The following is a 21913-nucleotide window of genomic DNA, read 5'->3' as shown; positions in this document are numbered from 1 at the left end:
TTGGTCATCTTTGAGATGGTGCTCCACTGAAAACTTCCTTGTGATTTCTCTGGTTGTTGCAGATTGCTGATGTTGCCCATAGAAGATGCTGATTTGTCTTGCCAGCTACTCACTAAATTGTAGTGAAACTGTGATGGGTATAGGACAAATAAGTAAAAAGTGGATCTTTTTGAAATTTGTTGGTTTCAGTGTAAGGCACAGCTTTTATTTTGAAGGAGAGTGCTCTCTGTTTCATTATAGCTTGGTGTTTAATTAGCAAATGTTTGCACATAAGCCAACATCTTTCATGTAAACAAAGGGAGACCTTGGCAATCCGCTAGCCCCTAAAGTAATCACAAAGAAGTTTTTGGTGTAGAATTCTCTCTGCTACCCATTTCACTCAGCGACAGCCAGCAGCCTCCAACAACTCCTCGCCAACCATTCAGGAAATACACAGGAGGTCGTCGAACAGTCTCTAGGGCCTAAGCTTATTACTCACGGTCTTCAGTAGTTGAATTTCTAGCCGCGGTTACAGTAAATGTGCCCCCAAAAAGCTGAATATTTACCACCATTAACACAAAGTCATTGACTAGCATATAAAGCATTTAGCTACTAATGACTTAGCTTTTCCCTCCAGAGTTAGCGAAGAAACAAAGCGTAAATGCTGAAAGCTGATTTTATAATTGCCTAGTAAACAAAATGCAAATGATGTGTCTGCTAATTCTCATAGTTTATAAGTGGGAAACATACTATATGATCGCCATTAAATAATACCAGATAGTCAACAGATTTTTGAACTGCCCCAAGCTGTCCACACAAAATAAATCATTACAATGTTTACAGGACAATATGACACAAACGCAATGCTTTTGCAGTGTCTTTGTTATCTAGTCTTGAGTCAAACCTTGAAACAAAAGACCACACTGGGTGCCACTCCTGTCAGCTAAGAACAGAAAACAGGCTGCATTTCACACCGAGTCATAATATGATACAAATGGGACGTTTTTGCAGTGCTTTTGTTGTGTGGGCCTCAGCTTGCTACAGCATGCTTTTAGAAGTGAATGCACTATGAAAGACCGCAGCATAGACTTCACCCTAAAATCCCATGTGTACAGCTGCGGTGCTTCTCTGAAAGTTACAGCTTCTTATCTTTTTCTGTAAGCAGCACTGAGCGACTATACTGCCTCAAGAACTGCTTCAAAGCGACAACAGCAGTTTCCAGGTATACAGAGTGCCAGTCTTGCAGGGCTTTAAATGGAAGCACCGAATCTCCTGGAAAACCCACTGTAAAGTCTCAAATCCTCATCCATTATTGATAGAGCCTTAAGCCTTCCATGCACTTGGGATGACAAACTAAAACCAAAGGCGACGAGTCCGTAGCACCATACAGAGGGAAAGGGTATTGTTTGAAATTTGAATTTCAATCGTTTCTCCTGAGGAGTGTCATCCTTTGATGTCCCACCAGAATGTCTGCAAGGGATAGCAATTAGCTGCTAATAAATTAGTGTATGTCAGCGGCAAACTCTGTCCCTGATGGGTAGTGAGGTGAAGTGAGGGATAGGTTTGGGGTACAAGGTTATCACTCTGTGCATGCACGAGTGTTTGTGTACTCAATTATAACTTTCAGTCAGTTTAATTAATTTAAAAGCAACATTACCAGCGAAGCGCTGAGGTCAGCCAAGGGACTTACATTGGCAGCTCATTTCTCAGAAGCCTCGATCTGAGTTGGTGGAGCTCTTCTGGAAGATATACAAAGAAAAAGTGTTTCAACATTTCTGTCTGTTATGAACTCATATAATCATGTCATGCTTTCCTTGTTAAGTGACAAGAAAACCTAAGCTGTTTTGCGAAAGACACACACACACACACACACACACACACACACACACACACACACACACGCACACGCACACGCACACATATTATACCCACGGGGAGCACACAGAGCTGAGGATAAGGCTTTGCCATGCAGCATTGCAAATCAGGACAAAATATACTGATTGTGAACCAGTGCCTGAGGGCAACTTGTATGCAGGCTCAGGCCAGCAAAGTAGCAAGCAGCTCCACCTTTTTGTCTCTGCTTTACGCCCGAGTGTCCTACTTTCGCTCTCTTTTGCCTCTCCCACACCTTGGAGGATATTACAAAGGCACAGAGTTGCTTTAGGACATTTCAATCATGGCAATCTCCCACTCATTCATATTCCTGTTGGTTTTATAACACCTGCAGTGTTACACAAACTATGACAGCGTGGGATCACAAATTTTTTGACCCCAGGCCTTTCAAAGCAGTCCGTCCACTCACTGTTTTGTCCTATGTGGACTCTGTGATATAGACTCCACACAGAGGAGTATGATCAGTGCTTGGACAAAAAAAGTCTCTCTGTCGACAGCTTTCTTTTTAATTTCATGTTGCCTTAGTTAGGAAAAGAAGAGAAGGAGTTCAGGCTTCTCACCGGAAAGTACAAAAGGTCCACACTTTGACAAGTGCCATCAAAAATCCTGGGAGAACCACCCTCGAAGGTCAGGCATCAAACGGCATCCCAGAACTCTTATTTTGCATTATGGATTGAGCTTCTCCTCAGGACTTCAGTGAAAAGAAGGCTTTGTTCATCAATGCCACAAGGACTAAAATATACAGTTGGTAGAAGGGCACAACCTTGGTGTTAGTATTCAGTGTGCAGAATGTGTCATGCCAAGGCTTCATCCTGAAGTATGACAACTTTCGAAAATATTCTCTTTGATGTTTTTACGCATTCATGTGGGAAGCAAACAAAGAGTGTGGATGCCACACAAACAACACAAACATACAATGCAAACGAAGACACAGAACCCGCCCATAAGATCTTTCGTGCAGGTTTAAAGACAACAGCAAAGTTTAGACATAAATATATATAAATGAGCTGTCAGTCAGAACTGTCATGGTCCTGCGACCATGACTCAGTGACTTTATGTTTATGTTCTTTATTGTTATTACTTTCATTATTATTCATGGCTGTTTTGGGATGGTTTGTGTTTGGGATTTTAGACACTGGGTTCTGGGTTTGTGCTCCCTCTGTTGGTCCCTGGTGTTAGTGTTCCCCTGTCTCGTCAGGTTAATCAGGTCCAGCTGTTTCCCCCACCTGTGTGTGATTTCCCAGTGTCTCTTTGTGTACTTATAGTGTGTGATTTCCTCTGCTCCTCGTCGCGTCGTCTGTGTTCATACCCTGTGAAATCCCCTGCGTGCTCTCCCTGCTGTTCTCCCTTCATGTTCAGGTTTGCCACTCCTTTGTGTAGTTTTCACCCAGTTTAGTTCATCCTTAGTTCTGTTTTGCCATCTCCACTTTATGTTTGATATTGTCAATAAATCGCCTTGAGTAAGTGCTGCATTTGAGTCCTCCTTTCCACTCTTCACACGGCCGCTGCCCCGGACCGTGACAAGAACTGATGAGAGTAGGTTATGTTTAAAATAGATGAGGGTAATTAAAATTCAAAATATCCTGTTTGAGCAATTTTAAATCTGGTCACCCGGATCCAGGGTTAATCTCATGAAAACGCCATAACCGCATTAACGCCGCAAATCTCCGTTAGCGAGTTGACAAGCCGTGCGTGGGGCTGCACGACGTCAATGCATTAGTGCGGTTAGCCCCTTAACGCGTTAGCGCCGTCCAGCCCCATGCACGGGGCGATCCGCGTCAACTCGATAACGGAGATTTGCGGCGTTAATGCGGTTATGGCGTTAACGTCATTTTAACGAAATTAAAGCTGACAGCAGTAGTAATAAATTTCTGGCAACTTATACTATGTGGGTACGTTTTAGAGAGAAATGCATGCCACATCTGCATTTCTATCAGTGCGACAACAGTCCTGTGAGGGAACAGTAGTTATTTTAAATTAAAACATTGACCAGTGACTTTAATATTCAGAATTGAGGCGGTCTAATATTATAACTCTGTTGATCAAAAGAGTTATGTTTTCTCAGCCACGATGCCTTTTTGCACACGTAAACTGTAATTCTTTCAGACATTTGAATGCACGGAACCGTGAACTAACTGAGCTGGTAACCTCAAAGTGTTACATATTTCTATGGGCAAAACAATGTTAGTGGTGACCCCTGACAACCTCAACATCTTGTCATACCCCTAAGTATCAGAAAAATAGTAGAACCTATTAAAGCACTGTCAAAATGGCAAAGTTATTTCTGAGCAGATTATCAAACTAATGGATGAGTTTAAAGTTGCTTGACAGCATGGGAGTGTCCCTGTTGTTGGCATCAGTGACATGATACAGCAGGCTTCAGCCACATTCGGAGGTGGACCCTTATAGAAAATGCCATGTTCCTAAACCACAACTCAGAAACGGCTATAGACACAGCATTGGGCCTTGAACATCCACAATCATTGTGAAATATGTAGGAGAAAAACACACACACACACACAGGTTAGCTTTGATTTTCGGGACAGAATCAACAAACACAAAACTCTAAAGTGCTGTGACCTTTTCTGATAAAATGTCAAGAAAAATTGCAAAGATGCAAACACACATACACACACACACACACACACACACACACACACACACACACCTCTTAACAGTGTTAAAGGTCATCTCGTATTGGCTGTAAAGTGTTATTCAAAAGAATCTAAATGGCAAGAACAAGAACATAACCAAACCCGGCCCCTTACAAGAACAATCACCAGTATGGATCGCAGTTATTTTGACACAGAGTAAAAAATGTACCTACAGCTAATGTTTATGGTAAAGCTGATTCTTCTTCATGTTTCCCATGTGCAGTCACATGCACCTTAAGGATTTCTTCAACTCACTGAGAGAACAGACACATCTACACAACTTTAAAACCATTCACAGAGCACAGATGACCTTGAATGGAAGACAAATGAACTTTATGGAGTTTTATGCATTGAATTGTGAATGGGATTCATGCCAAACCACTCTTGCCTTGCTTCACTGCCCACTGCAAATTTGAAGGATTAATGTCAAAATGCACTTCACAGCACCAGGTTTGTTGCGGGCCAGAGTGAGATAAATTAGAAATGAGATTAGAAAACCGATTGAGGCGTCAGACTGGAGGGATCTGCTGATTAGGTTCTTCATTTATGGAATGCATTATAAATATCTGCTTTGGGAAATCTCTCCAGTGGGTGGAATGCATTGAACTGAACGTATGCAGAGGAATTTGTGATTATTAACCCTTTAAGACCTACCATAGAACCAAGTCCGCCAGGGCTTATATCATATTTATACATGCTGTAGTGCCATTTATTGGAGCATTCCAAGTTGATATACATCAATACAACTATTATAGCCCACATTTGAATAATATGTATGCATTAAGTGCATAGTAATTACATAAATTGCAAAAAAGTGCAATAAACTACAAAAAATTGAAAATCATTTTTGTTTTTTTAGCATATATTTGTAGTTAGAGAAATTTAAGAGGCTTATCCCTCAAAACTGTAAATACCAAAAAGTTGCACAAAATAGTTTCCCACCACAGGATATTTATTTCAAGTGTCTTCATAGTTTTATTTTTGAAATACACCAATTTTTATATACTGCAGAAAAAACAAAAATAAATATTATAGTGCAAATTTGCAAAAAAACAGCATATGCATCAAAATAAACTATTTCCAGCAGTGCAATATGAGTCCTAAGCATCCCAGAAACGACACAGAAAGTCATAAAGTCAAACATAACCTTTAAAAACGCCAGTACAGGTTCGCAAGACCCTGATGGTAAAAAACTACATTTCCGCAAAATGGTGTATGTGGAAGGAAACCGTGACCTAGGACAAGCTGATGGCATAAGATGTAAGTACAACTCCTCCGGTTTCATATGCAAAAAAAATTATTGCGCTAGCTTATGTGGTTGCAGTGCTACCGGGATTTAGCAATAGTTACGCAAAACAGAGCGTACCCGCTCTGACCGGCTTTAAAGGGTTAAGCTGGGCTAAATTAAGATCAATGTTTCTGATTTTGCAGGTAAATACACAAACTCACCACTTTTTAGGTACAGTTGTTCAACTATTCCTTCAAGCAAACATCTAATCAAACAAACATCTCAGTCAGTCGCTTGCCAACAACTTAATATATTTAGGTGTGAAGACATCTTCAAGATGACCTGCCGATGTTGAAATGGGGGAGTGTTCAGAGAAAAAGGTGATTTGAGTGACTTGAATGTGGCATGGTTGTTGTTGTAAGATGGGCTGGTCTGAGTATTTCAGGAACTATGCAGGAAAATCCCAGTAGATCAGCAAGTGTCTCTGAGGTTTGCAGAGAATGGTGTGAAAAACAGAAAATACCCTGGTTGCCTTTTGATGCCAGAGGTCAGAGGAGGCCAGGAGGGCGATAGTAACTCAAATGCCCCCTTGTTATAACCAAGGTATGCAAAAGAGGATTTTTGAACACATCAACACATCAAACCTTTAAACAGATGGGCTACAACAGCAGAAGACCAAACCGAGTGCAAACTGGTTTCTTGCACATGAGAGTTTATTGTAATCAAATGGCTGCCACAATCACCCGATCTCAATCCAACAGAGCACCTTTGGGATGTGGTGGAACCGGATATTTGCATCATGGATGTGAAGTCGACAAAACTGCAGCAACTGTGAGAGGCTATCACATCAATATAAGCCTCCGAGGAATGTCACCACGTCTCATGACAGCTAAAACATGGATTATACTTAAAACAGTTTGTTATCAGGTATTTCTGCTGTGTGTTTCAGTGAAGCTTTGGTATACATGTTTTAGTACATTCAGGGGCACATAAACACACTACGCTATACTATTGAACTACATATAAACGCTGGCCTGTAAAGACCTCTTTAAGTGCTCTTGACTCTCATTGTAGTCTGAAGTGGAAGTTCTACAAAGTTTCCTTTGCAACCCAGAGAGACCGCTAAAGAACAAGAAAGGTTATTGCTGTGTTACCACTCTTTTTGAAATATAACTTCTTGTTGATCTGTTGCAATACAGCTGAAATTTCCAGTTACCCAGCACATTCTGAATCCACTTTTTTCCCCATCTGCATAAAACCAAAAGCAGAAGCAGCAGCTCATAGAGGTAGGACACACCACATTCTAACTTTGAATCCAGATGCAACTCACTTCAAATGCTTCAGTTCATCCCATATTTGTCTTAATACAGTTGCAGTTAATATCCACATCTGTCCACATATGCACTAATGCTAATACTTTCTATTAAATTTTATGAGGTCAGTGTAAATTTGGAACTTTCACTGACAGTCAGTTTACTCAAGCAAACGTTTGAGCCAAATTTAAAAAAGAATCTGTGATGATGTTTAAATCGTGAGGACATGAAATCGCACTAAACGACAGTTACTGGTATTTAACACCAGACATATGCTAGTGTTAAATAAACCATCATATGTTTGGTGTACTTTGAGTGGCTCAATGAATATAATTTGATTCATTTGTGCACTGGCAATTTCCAGCCGGTATTTAATTACGATTCGGGTCAAGGCCTGTATAACAACCCTGGTTGTTAGAAATTATATTTCTATATACCTGAACTAAAACAGCAAATATCTGTTGAGGGAAATGTAATCACAGCTGTTTTACATTAATACAATCATAGCTCTCTTTAGGCACTCATCTGATGAAGTTTAATCCTTTTATTACAGAAAAAGTGCACAGACACATGAGTTACAACATGCTTATTTATATTTAATCAAAACCTGAACGAGTTTATAAATTATGCCTAAAAATAACTGCGAAAATTGTAAAGACAAAACCTTGAGGACACTGATATATTAAAGTGTCGGGCCTTGAAATGACTCAGAGATCGAGGCTATAGAGTTGAGCTGATACAGGTAACATTGATGTGGTTGGATGCTAAAATTGCAAAACAGAAACAATAACATTAATACTAACACTACTGCTAATAATAAGAATAAGAATAACTAAAAGCGTTCACACCACTTATCAATGTTAGAACCTGACTGGTACAGATGCCGTATTGGTGGAACATTAGTTAAGTTGCGGTTTTGGATCTTTTTGAATATTTTATTGTGAATATGTTTGCATGCATGTGTGCCTAAAGAAAGAAAATCTGCAATAATGTATCGTCTGAGCAAGTTTAAATGCAAACCAAATGCAATTTCGAGCCTGGATGCACATTTGATCAGTGCCAGGAAAATACCTAACGAATGCATACTTAAGAAAATTTGCCAAGGCAGGTTAAGAAGCATAATATTATGCGCAATTACGCATGAAATGTAATATTCTTCAATCTCTTGTCACCATGATGACCACCTTGTTTTTTATATCTACTTTATTGCAACTTTATACATACATGATAATTAATGTGAAAAATTTTGTCAATATGTCTTTGAAAAGTGCAAAAAACTATTCTTAGTCATCAGTTCTACACTATGAAATTCCAGTTCTAAGTGTCATTATCAACCACACTGATTATTCAAAGGCTCTGACTCCTTCATGGTTGTCCACCCAGTAACATAAATGTTTCAAAAAGACGCTAAAGAGGAAAAGACTGATGAAAAGGCCAAGACGTGTGAGTGTGTTTAAGAAATCTGTTGAGGCATTTCATTAAAGATGACGAGGAGGAGGATCAGGATTAGGACACTTATACAATTTGTAGTATTCAATGAGCAGATGGGAGGCAACTTAAGTGTGACTGAAGATAAATCCAAAAAAGTGAGGCGGTGTGACAACGCTTTTGGAAAGAGTCACACGCTCATTCGCAAAATCTCTGTGTGATATAATTATTCTAATGACTCAGTAGCTGGCAGCAGATCCGGCAACTGGATTAAATGTGATCTCTGCAATAATTAAAGGAGTGTGCACTCACAGCGAGGTATGTGAGTGCATATAAAACATGTGCCGACATTATCTGCACATCATTATTCATTGCTGAATTTAAAAAAATGACCTTTCTGAATATCTCATCCAGGTGAAATAAAGACATTTTTGTAATCCTGCCTTGCAACTGTATGCAAAGACAGCTTTGAAAACAATTACCCTCTGACATCCTCTGATTCATGAAAAGCTATGATTAACAGATTGTCAATAAAGCTAATCAAAATTTGGAGACTAAAAAGCTGGTATATTCTTGATAGTTATTCCTAAAATGGTGTCCTTGTATTTAGCATTTCAAGTCTCTGAGTTAAGAGATGCTGTCCTGCTGACAGTTTTTTAGCTGGTACACAAGGGACACATCGTGGGCAACAATCTGGGAATTGTTTAGGAAAAAAACATTATTGTAGGTATAAAAGATAACACGATCTGATATCCACGTGTTGGTGTTGTTCATATATCATCATCATAATGTTGGTCCAGGATTAATATTTTGCAACTGACCAGTCACTTTGCCACTCAGTTAGCATTAGCCAAGAAGACGGCTAATGCTATTAAAAACTATGACTAGTGTCCCGAATTCGACAATGTGGCACAAAAACAAACCAATGGAGGCCCAGTAGAATGCAATCAGATGAAGAGTTTATTAAGAACACACGCATGGGAAGAAGCACACAGCATCACATCTGCAGACTTCTTCTCCCAAAAATACACAGAGAGTTGTTTTTATAACGTCAGGGTTTGACGCCCCTTCTTGTGTTTTAAGAACATAATTTAGATCTTAAGAATGTCATTTGCATCTTGTACAGACAATGAGCAATTTTTAGAGCTAAAGTCAGACACAGAAGTTCCTCTTTCTAGCATCTTTTTCCAAATATGGCGATGATTTCAGGCCCTGGAGCTCCCCATGGACTTGTCCTCCTTTTGACCCATCTTCTGTCACCTGTTACTGAGCAAACTCAAATGCAACTGGTTGCAACAAGAAGCTGAATACTTTGCCAATAATCTAGAGATCTCAGACCTACCATTTATCAGCTCAAACATCCAACAACATGAATGCTTTAAAAGCATCAACATCAGCTCTTCTCTGACAGCATGGTGGGAGTTTCTAAAATTGACGGCGTCTTCATTAATCCCATGCAAACGTACACCTATCTGGAACAACCCTGACATATTACAAAACAATAATATGATAAACTTTTCAGATTGGAGTGATAAAGGAATCAAATATTTAGAACATATTCTAGAAGGAACAGAATTTATTTCATTTGACGGACTAGTTACACAATATGGGATCAACAAGAAAAGATTTTTAGAATATCAACAAATTAAATCCATAGTAAAAAAGAAATTTAAACCGGGTCAAGTTGAACTACAAACACCACCAAGTGTGGTTCAATTTCTTACTCTTAAAACCCCCAAATTACTATCCAAAATATACAGAATGCTTTCTAAAACAGATGAATCAATATCACTTCCTATTGCAAAATGGGAAGCGGATTTATCAGTTAACTTAGACCTAAACTTCTGGTCTCAGATTTGCTTAAAAACCTTTCATCTAATTAGAAATCCCAGTCTTCAATTAATTCAATACAAAATATTACATAGAGTGCACTATACAGGTCATCGGATGTTCAAGATGGGCTTTACGTCTACCAACAACTGCTCACACTGCCAAACCAATTCACCGGACAATTATATCCACGCTCTTTGGTTCTGTCCACCAGTTCAGAAGTTTTGGCGCGAGATATGTGAAGACTTATCGAAGTGTCTGAAATGTAACATTCCAACTTCCCCCTTAGTGTGTTTGTTGGGCAGCTTAGATAATGTTACTTCAGAAAAGAATATCGCCCATATGGTTTTCACTGCCCTATGCATAGCCAAGAAAACAGTCCTCATGAACTGGAAAAATAAAAATAATCTTAATTCTAACCAATATAGAAATTACCTATTAGATTACATTAGTCTTGATACAGCCTCTGCCACCACATCAGATCAATTGCTCTGGGCTCCTTTGATCAGCTCCATCACCTAGTGGGGGTGGGGGGTCATAGTTTGGTCCCGCCTTCACTATTGTGATTGGTGTGGGGGTAGGGACAGGCTTAGGGCGTCGGGGGGTTCCCCGGAGGCATCTTCCTTGGGGGGCTCAACCCGGGGTAGCGGTCATGTCCGGTTAGGGGCTCTGTTGGCTCTCAGGTGACTGTTTCCTCGCGGCTGCGTGCAGCGGGGCTAGGGGAGGGTCTGTGCTGACGGACGTGGGTTACTGACCTGGTAGCCTGGCTGCCCCTGAGTGGGTCCGGGATGGGCGTGAGGTTCTGGGGGCGCTCCGTCTCTGGGCTGGGACCCGGACCGGGCCTCGGGGGCTTGGGTCCTGGTTGGTGTGTTGCCGGGGTTGTGGGCGGGTGGGTGCATGGGGGCCCAGCCCTGGAGCAGGGTGCCGCCGGTGCATCGAGCCACTTGGGGGGCTCTTCAACTGGTGGGGGAGATCCCCCCTCCAGGGGCGGGGGCACCTAGACCCGGTTTGTAGAGTACGCTTGGGGAGTGTGATCGTGTGTACAACGTCTCTTTATGTCTGTCTCCACGTTGGTTGAGTGTGGAGTAAGTGCATATGAGAGCATGAGGGTGGGAATGGATGTTTGTATCTGTGTGTGCCTGTATGTCTGTGTCTATATGTCAGGTTGGGTGTCAGGCGCCACCTCTCTGGGGACATCTCAGGCCCTCCAAGGTTTGGAGGCCTATCTCCCCCTACCACCACTTCCCCTGCCAGTGGCGGACCCCCTCAGACATCGGTGCGTTGGTGGTTCTTTGTGTCCGGGGATGGGCGTCCAGGTACACACCGGCTCACTCCTTGGCGGCCGCTTATCGGGGCCTGGAGCCTGGGGCTCGCTCGGGCCACTTCGGAGGTGGGGTGCCCCCGGCCTCTCGGCCTGGGGCTCGGTCACTCAGGCGCAGCTGGCTGCCGGCGGAGCTCACGGGCGCGTCACTGCAACTCCCCCTGGCTTCTGCTCAGCGGCTGCTGAGTGAGCCCTCATCTGGGACTCTCCTCAGCTCTTTCCGGGACAGTGGCGCAGCTGCCCCTCTGTTGGTCTTCCTTGGTCTCTTGTGTTCTGGGGGCCTCTGGATGTCTGGAGTTTTGATCTCCTCCACACCTGCTTCATGCCCTGGAGGACGGGGCTGTGGCCCCCCCACACCCTCTAGCAGATTATTACATGAAGGAACCTTTTAAAAAAAACAAAAAACAAGCACGTCCATGCTCACAGGTGTACACACGGGTGATCACACCCACAAACGACACCCTTTTTGGCTCCTACCTCAAAGCACACTGTGTTCTGTTGATCTTATGTGCTGCACAATAATGTTTAACATTTAGTATTTACTGTCATATTCCCATATATCATTGTGATGTTGTTTATTCTATTACTCTTGTTCTCTTCTGCTTGCTTTCTTTTTTCTTTCTCAGCAGGTGATCCAGGTGATTGATATATGCATTTTTTTTCTCTGCCCGTTCTGTTGGTTTTTGTCTTTTGCCCTTCTCCCCTGTCCCTCTTCTTAGCTGTTTCTCTTTCCCTCTTTTTTTCTCCCCTTCTTTCCCCCAGTCAAGTCTGTCCCGTATTCAGTAAGTGAAAATAAAATAAACAATAAAAGGTGAATCAAATGGACCATTACGGCAAGGCTGGGATGGTCAGTTTGGTAAAGTAAATCCGTTGGGCATCTTTCTTTGCCTTTAGACAACAATTCTGATGGCAAAAGAGCCAAACGGGACAGGCCAAAAAAAAAAAAAAAAAAAAAAAGAACTGGTGGGGGAGATTGTCACATCTTGCAGGAGCTTTCCTCTCCTCAGGAGCTCTCTCTGCAGGAGGGGGAGATACAGGAGAGGTGGAGGAAGATCTCAGCCTGGGTGTTTATTGTCTTATGTAGTCTGGAAGATGAGCGGATGGTGGGGTGGGTGCAGTTTTCTCTGTGGTGGGGTTGGGTGGACTGTCCCGGGCTCTGTGGGGCCGGGAGGCGCTGCTGCACTGGGCCCGGTCTGGATGGGCCTGGGCCCCCTTTCCCTGGCGGGTCGCGGAGTATGGGGGTGCCTACTGGGGTCAGCGGGGGAGCTGGCCCCAGGGAGGGGTCACTTGCCCCTCCCTTCCTTCCCTCCCCATCTCCAGCTGCCTCCCTCTTCCCGCTCCACCACAACCACCCACACATGCAGGACCTTGGAGTAGGGGTATGTCACCAGGGTGCAGAAGAGGCTACCCCCCCCTGTCCCCTTCTGGCTGCCTCTGCCTCAATTTTATCTCACAACTTAGACATTCACATTACTCACACTCTCATTACACATACATATAGGATCTTGGGGGTGGGCACGATACACGGAATCCAAAGTACCATCAGGGTGTACACCCCACCCCTGGCGTCGTTGCCCACCTCTCAATTTTAAATACACTTAGACATTGAGGGCTATCAGGAGGGACCATGCGCTTACCTGCTGCTCCTTGGCAGGTAGCTCCATGCCCTCCTGGGTTTTAATTGCACCTTAGAACACACATGCATCAACACTACAATGAGCGGGTGGAGGGAGGTTTGGAGTCTTCTCTCACCCCCATTCTCTGCGACCTGCTGGAGCGGGGGGGCTAGGAGGAGGAGTTGGCCGTCTGACTGCGGTCTGGAGTGTGGGGCCTTCCTGCTGCTGCGGAGTCGGGGCGGTCTGCCTCCCCCCACCGCAGGGAAAAGGGTAACACCACCTGGGTCTGGGTGCAGTTCCCCCCTCCAGGGGCAAGGGTACCTAGACCCGGTTTGTAGAGTACGCTTGGGGAGTGTGATCGTGTGTACAGCGTCTCTTTATGTCTGTCTCCACGTTGGTTGAGTGTGGAGTAAGTGCATATGAGAGCATGAGGGTGGGAATGGATGTTTGTATCTGTGTGTGCCTGTATTTCTGTGTCTATATGTCAGGTTGGGTGTCAGGCGCCACCTCTCTGGGGACATCTCAGGCCCTCCAAGGTTTGGAGGCCTATCTCCCCCTACCACCACTTCCCCTGCCAGTGGCGGACTCCCTCAGACATCGGTGCGTTGGTGGTTCTTTGTGTCCGGGGATGGGCGTCCAGGTACACACCGGCTCACTCCTTGGCGGCCGCTTATCGGGGCCTGGAGCCTGGGGCTCGCTCAGGCCACTTCGGAGGTGGGGTGCCCCCGGCCTCTCGGCCTGGGGCTCGGTCACTCAGGCACGGCTGGCTGCCGGCGGAGCTCACGGGCGCGTCACTGCAACTCCCCCTGGCTTCTGCTCAGCGGCTGCTGAGTGAGCCCTCATCTGGGACTCTCCTCAGCTCTTTCTGGGACAGTGGCGCAGCTGCCCCTCTGTTGGTCTTCCTTGGTCTCTTGTGTTCTGGGGGCCTCTGGATGTCTGGAGTTTTGATCTCCTCCATACCTGCTTCATGCCCTGGAGGACGGGGCTGTGGCCCCCCCACACCCTCTAGCAGATCATTACATGAAGGAACCTTTTAAAAAAAACAAAAAACAAGCGCGTCCATGCTCACAGGTGTACACACGGGTGATCACACCCACAAACTACACCCTTTTTGGCTCCTACCTCAAAGCACACTGTGTTCTGTTGATCTTATGTGCTGCACAATAATGTTTAATATTTAGTATTTACTGTCATATTCCCATATATCATTGTGATGCTGTTTATTCTATTACTCTTGTTCTCTTCTGCTTGCTTTCTTTTTTCTTTCTCAGCAGGTGATCCAGGTGATTGATATATGCATTTTTTTTCTCTGCCCGTTCTGTTGGTTTTTGTCTTTTGCCCTTCTCCCCCGTCCCTCTTCTCAGCTGTTTCTCTTTCCCTCTTTCTTTCTCCCCTTCTTTCCCCCAGTCAAGTCTGTCCCGTATTCAGTAAGTGAAAATAAAATAAACAATAAAAGGTGAATCAAATGGACCATTACGGCAAGGCTGGGATGGTCAATTTGGTAAAGTAAATCCGTTGGGCATCTTTCTTTGCCTTTAGACAACAATTCTGATGGCAAAAGAGCCAAACGGGACAGGCAAAAAAAACAAAACAAAAAAACCCAAACAAAAACAAACAAACAAACAAGAAGCTGAATACATTCAGGCCTTTGCTCAGGCCTGTCTCTAGATTATATGTACTATATGTGTTTTGTAAGTGTGCAGGCAGTTTATCCTTCAATGCTCCAAGTCACTTACACAATAGATCGCCCGGACATCGCGCCGAACGAGGCTTATGACCTTTCCTTAATTGACTGAGCTTTAACTCTTTAATAAGCACAAAATGCAATGTGTGTATACAATTATTATGGCTGCCCCTGTAATAAAAGGTTAATGTAAAGCCAGCAGGTTTTAATAAACATCTTAATGCAGTATCAATACTATAGATTATATTATTAATGATACAGGATATATTGTAGCCATAAAATAATTTCTTTAATTCCACACTAGCAAACCAACATGTAACCTATCATATGTTCTATTATATAAATTAATAAAGAAAACACTTTAAATGCTTACCACTTGTTCCAGAAGAGAGTTTTATATAAGCAAAAAAACTAATTATTGTAATGATGCAGGAACAGCACCAACACGGGGATATCAGAGACACCATATAAGGTATTACTTTTATTATTATGGGGTTCAGTAAGACCCACTGAGCAGCATAACTGGGAAACATGTTAACTATTTTTTACCACTAGAGTTTTCAGATTTAAAGTTACACAGAGGGAAAACGTACACAACACCGAAAAAACAAGACAGATTCTTTGTAAAAGGGTGATTTCACATTCTCTCTTTACTGGGCAAAGTCAAAACATTCTTCAACTTGAACATGGATCCATTTAGAATATTTGGTGCTCATACAAGCTATTTTGATTTCAGTGAAAGTACAGAACTCCGGTGCTCTGCAGTGTATGAAAAAATGTTTGCGCACTAGCATATTTTTTTCATATTCATTCTTTGAACTTCGCTGCTTCCATGCTTCGAGCGAGGGGGTGAAATACAGAAAAAACGAGGGAGAGAAAGTGCTGGAAAAACAGCCGCTCAGGCTATCCTATGAGCTAAAAAGTTGCACACATGAATAAGTTGAAAATCAAATTGCTGCAGCGGATGCCAAGTTTCTACTCTTGAAGTTTAATGAGTTTTCAGTTGGGTTCCAATAGCTTCCATATAAAACATTAGGTCTACAGGGAATGTAGTATGGGCACTAGACAAAGATCAATTGGTCTTCCCCTTTAGTTTTTTTTATTTGATTTTGGGTTACCAGATAAGTACTTGATTACAGCAGGACCAATTTACTTAAAAAAATTACTCTCAATTTTTTCAAACGTGCCATTGACAAAATATGTATCCAGAGCAGGATGACTAAACTCAAACTCTTCTGAAAATAAATAAAAAACAACTAAAAGCAAAATTATAGTTCTACACCGATCAGCCATGACCTTATGACCACTGACAGATTAAGTTAATAACACTGATTATTTCTTCATTAAGCCAACTGTTAGTGGCTGCGATATATTAGGGAGCATTTTGTCCACAAGGTGTGTATGAAGCAGGAAGTAAATTTTTGAGGAAGTCTGACAACAGCCCAACTGTGAAAGTTAGAGACTCAGAACATCTCCGTCAGTATTTTTCGAAGGTGGTCCAAGGAAGCAACAGTGATGAACATGGTCAAGGCTCACTGAGACACACACGTGGCAAGTGAAGGCTGGCCCGTATGGTCCGATCGACAGAAGAGCTACTGAAACTGAAATCACCAAAAAAGTTAATGCTGGTTCTGATAGAAAGATGTCAGAATGCACAGTCCATCAGAGTTTGCTGTGTATGGGGCTGCATAACCACAGACCAGTCAGGGTGTCCTTGTTGACCACAGTCCACCGCTAAAAGAGCCAATAAAGGATGCATGAGCATCAGAACTGAACCATGGAGGAAGACGGTGGCCTGGTCTGATGAATCACGTTTTCTTCTACGTCAAGTGGATGGCTGGATGTGTGCGCATCGCTTATCTGGGGAAGTGCTGATATCAGAATGCACTATGGGAAGAGGCAAACCGTCCGAGGCAGTGTGGCCGTTCTGGGTCCTTTGACGCACGCTAGTCACCTAAGTCTTGTTATAGACCGTGTAACCTTTTTATAGAAATGGTATTCCCTGATGTCTGTGGCTGTGGCTAATGCGCCCTGCCCCAAAGCAAAAATGGTTCAGGAAATATTTGAGAAGCACAACAATGAGTTTGAGGCGCTTACTTGGCCTCCCCAGATCTCAATCCAATTCCGATCTATGGGATTTGCTGTACAAACAAATCCAATCCTTGGGGGCATCTTGGAGCCAGATACCACAGCGGACCTTCAGGGAATGGAATCCGTGCCCGACAGATCAGAGCTGCTTTGGCAAAAAAGAGGGACTAACACGATATCAGAAAGGTGGTCATAATGTTTAAATTCCACCTACAATCTGAAAATGAAAAGCCAGATATTAGTAGAAGAATCAAGTATAAAAGTTATGCTGAGGTGGCAGAACCAATCTCAGCTCAGCCATGGTCTCATTAATGAGCTGCCCTCCCCCAGACAAAGAAGTTGTTTTTAAAAGCCTCTCGATGTCCAAATTTCAATACTATTATGGGCTCTACTCGAAGCTCTGTGGTTTGAAGTTTATTTTTCACTCCTGCCTCCCCCATTCACACATGCATAATTCTTATTTTGACATCTTATTTGTACCAAACCTGTGTTAAGTTAGTGCTAATGCACACTAAAAGCTTTCCTCTGGCAAAATGACTGCATATTTTTTGTGAAGAAGACATTGCAAATTCAGTGTTTTTATCAGACATTTAGATGAACTTCATTAGAGCGCTGAGTAAACAACTTTGCCTCGCTGTGCAGTGCAGTGGAAAGGCACTACTTATTTGATATATTGATTTCATTCTTCGAGAAAGTTAAAAAAAATCTTTACTGAACTTGCACAGCTTATTTATTTATTGTGACTAAACCAAAGCCTCAAGACTGAAAGTGAAGGTTTACACGATGGTGAGACCTACTATGGTGTATGGCAACACTGACAGAAGACAGGAGATGGAGCTTGAGGTAGCAGAGCAGAAAATGCACAGATTTTATTGGGAGTAACCAGAATGGACAAGATTAGAAATCAGAGGTTCAGCTCAGGTTTGATCAGTTTGGAGACAAAGTTAGAGAGGCTAGGATGAGATGGTTTGGACATGTGCTGAGAAGGGATAGTGCATATATCCAGGATGCTGCAGACGGAAAAGAGGAAGATCACAGAGAAGACCCATGGATATAATGGAGAAGAAAAACATTTACTTTGCCTGGATCATTATAATGAGCTTATGACATTAATCTAATGGAACCTCCAGAGGAAAGTGGTTGTTGACAAGAAAGTTGATTCCTTTTTATTTCCATGAATTAAATGTTACCTGACCATCAATTAGCTATCCAAATCAATTAGAGAAACCCCTAATTAAAAATAGATGAGCTTGGAAACACCAATCCCTAGTCTCATATACTCTGTTTAAGATTGGAAAGCTCTCTCTGCCAGTAAATATATGCTTTTGCATTGGTTTTTAGGTTTCATGTTGCAATATAAAAATACATTGCATTACGTATTCCATTGACATGCAAGCTACATATGGGTCTGTTTAATCAGTACACACCACAAACACCCAAGAACCTGCTGGTAAATACCCTTATTAACTTTGGAAGTAACTCTGTGTGTTTTGAAAATGAAAGACCCTGGTGTTTGTTTTCTAATACGACTGAACATTAAATATAGTCCACACTAAGCTGCCCTCAGTGGCACATATTGGAAGCAAGAGAATCCATCTACTATGTTTCAGCTGTGGACTGTCGAGTGGCAGACGGTATAAATGGAGACTGCTGATAAAATGCAGGCTGACTGTGAAAGCAGCAGGCTAACTCCGCAGGACCTGGCTCAAGAGAGAGCGAGGCACTGCCTTCAGCTAATAAGACACACACAGATACACAGATGCACACACACACACACACTCAATGGATGCATACACCATGGAACCAAAATGCACAAGAAGCATACACAGCGACACACGTACGCAATTACACAGAAACACAGAAACATGAACCCCAGGACACACACTGGCACATTAACACAGACTCAGACGCAGGACAAAAAAAGGCAGGAACTCAGAAAGCACCCGTCTCCCTTCCTGAATGTCTGTCTCTCTCAGACTGCAGCAGTAAGGCAATGTTAAGAAGCTGAAAACAGACGACGGGAAATGCAGCCTCATGCACGTGGTTTACCAACCACGTAATACATGAAAACGAGCAAATGCAGATCAACACAGATGACAAGCGTATAGGGCTCCACTGACAGATGGAGAGTGAGAGCAGCATAGCAGAGGGGGTAAGTATGGAGCTAGCTTGGAACATTTCTTCAGAGTGCTTTAAGAGCTCATTTACATCAGTGTATAAGTGTTAAGTAGTAACAAGACTGTACAAGTGCGTACTTGAAATTGTGTGATCGAGGGTGCTAAGATGGTAATAAAAACCCTTAAAATTTAGACTTCCACTTATTTTCATCTCTGAGATTCACAAGTTTGTGCTTGTGTTTTCCAAATGAATGTGTGTACGTGTGATTTTGCAGGATTATTTGTTTCAGAAGTGTTCAATGAAAGATTCACTTAAATGAATGCCAGTGTTTAAAGAGGATATCTTCCAATGTATTTTTAATTTTTATAATAGCCTGCAAAGTCTACTTTCTGATTGCCCTGGATAAACCTCTCACATTGGAGAGAATAGCAGGTTCTGCATCTGTGTAAAAATCTTTGTATGTTTGCACTGTTAATGCTACAAACAGCTATTGGCTCTATGAGGCTACAGAAAAATAACTGAAGTCACAATCAATCATGTTTTCATTGCTTCTTGCAATACATAATTCCCCGTGCATGTAATAACATTATGACTGAGTTATGCCATATCAGCTACATAAATGTTGTTTTATATGTTTCCATATATAAAATTCAGAATTGCCCCTCAATATTCTCTCGTTTTTTACGAGTAACGACACAACTCTGTGTGTGAGATCTCACCTGTGTGTGATTTTCTGTTTGATCTTTATGGCTCTTATCTGCACCAGTCAACAGTTCATTTCAATGGTACTATAGTTAGATCAATTACCAACATTATTGTTGCTCTGCCCACTGCATGAAGCTGCAAGTGTGTAATAAACTAAATTACAGTCTTTGTAAACATTTTGCCAACAAAGCCGACATTCATCACTGACCCTCGTTAATAACCTTAAAGGCAGCCCAGACACTTCAATGCACTGCACACTGTCTAAGGTTTATAGTCCAGCTTTGGTGCTGAAAATGGAAACAGTGGAAGACAAAAAATGGCTCTTTAACTTAACTTTTCTCATAACTGGTAATTTTTTAAAATAAATGTGAGAATTTTAAATGAACTTAAAAGATGTCACAGTTTACAAATCTGCTTAAACCTGAAAACAATTGATTTCTAGCAGTCACACCTTCTCATCTCATCTGTATTTATTCCACAAATGGCTGCAAAAGTTAGTTAGTTAAAACTGAAAGCTATCACTCATAGGATTCCAGTTTTCACATCTAGAGTGAAGCCATATGAACCCTTCCTGTCAGTTTTAAAGATCTGAGACGTTTGGGAAACAACCTGACACAGTGAGGAGTCTTTTTACTTTGCTAGCTGCGTTTTGCAACTCCCCCACCTCTTTCCACAGCTACAGTGGCAGATCCTGAGTTTATTACTTCAAGCAGAGAAGTGAACCTGATCACAAACTCCAACAGACTCTATCAGATAGAGCCAAAGTAAATATTGAACCAATTTGTCACAAGTCATGCAAACATCCTTTCATTAAAAATACATTTTTCTTCCAGACAACTCTGTAGAAAATGGAATACCCTTACTGCTGACCTGTGTCTATTTAAGTACAACACCTCATGAGATATAGCACCACATACCTCTTCCAAAATGCATTATACAAATATAACCTAGAAACATGCAATCTGACATTTGCTCACGAGCCTGCACACCTTTACCGATAGCACCACATGATTCATAACCAAATGGAAAAACATGGCTCATAAACACTAACAAGAGCATAGCAGATGTTTGCATGCACTCAGTGTTTTTCTAATTAATTCCCCCTTTTCCTTCCTGTCTCTAGAAAAAAAATGTTTCTACTGAAACTAACACAAGTGTGAACTGTGACCCATTAGCAGATGTTTTAGACTAGGAAATGGAAAACCAACCATCTCACACTATTATTTAAAAGAATGAGTGCAATCAATTGTACAGATGTTCATTGTAACAACAAAGGGAAAGTATAATACTGATTTTTGGACCTTCTCTGTTTGGCAAACATGATCCTGCACTTTTTGTATTATTTCATTCTGCTTCTTACATAGGTCACTATCCTCACATCTTAGATGTAATCCACGCAGTAAAAATGAAAAACAACAGAAAACCGCACAGATTTCTGTCAAATGTGGTTAGACGGACACACTGTAGCTGACTGATCATGCTCAAGGTCCTATTCTTAGCCAGAAATCCACCATCCAGTGGAAATGTCATTAGTGTCATTTTAATTTGATGGTTGCACTGAATGAAAATGAAAACGTTAAATGTTAACATAACAACACAGCATACAAAATGTTGATGATTGTGATGGCAATCCATTCAGTACTTGGTTAAAAATCAAACACCTTTTGACATACACTGCCAGAGGAAACGCAAGGCTCCTGCTCAGAATAAATGGATCCCGATGTTTAAGCTGAACCACAGAGGTGGACTGATGGACCGACAGAGCAATAGCGCTATTCCTGGAGGTACGTTAGTATGAGCAACACAAAGGTGGAGGCTGACAGACACAGTGACAGCTACTGTATGTCATGCTTAAGACATTAAGTAACCTTGTTGGCAAGTACAGCAGTGCAACAACAGGTAACAGCTTACAGCCAAACTCTGTAAACAACCAAGGCAAATTCTTGTCAGAGAAGCTACAAGAGAACAATGTGCCCGCTCTGCCTCTCAGCAAGGTTGCAGAATGGCAATGTGGATAATGGTGCGTGCGCCTCAGGTTAACAAGTATTCACATCAG

The 21913-nt window shown here is 42.2% G+C and overlaps 1 protein-coding gene across 3 annotated transcripts in view; it reads right to left on the bottom strand.

Moving 5' to 3' along the window:
* The window catches only part of dlgap4b (discs, large (Drosophila) homolog-associated protein 4b), a 139964-nt gene that overhangs the window by 52188 nt on the left and 65863 nt on the right, over positions 1–21913 (bottom strand). Inside the window, exon 3 of one of the 3 annotated variants that reach the window (XM_026168451.1) lies at positions 1637–1718. The gene's annotated coding sequence lies outside the window, so the exon portion shown is untranslated. The remainder of the gene's footprint in view (positions 1–1636; positions 1719–21913) is intronic. The other 2 variants (XM_026168450.1, XM_026168452.1) reach the window with 2 other exon arrangements.

The sequence above is a fragment of the Astatotilapia calliptera genome, chromosome 5, assembly GCF_900246225.1.
Source record: "Astatotilapia calliptera chromosome 5, fAstCal1.2, whole genome shotgun sequence".
NCBI lineage: Eukaryota > Metazoa > Chordata > Actinopteri > Cichliformes > Cichlidae > Astatotilapia > Astatotilapia calliptera.
Note: the sequence above shows the minus strand (reverse complement) of the source record. Positions and strands in the feature narration are given on the sequence as shown.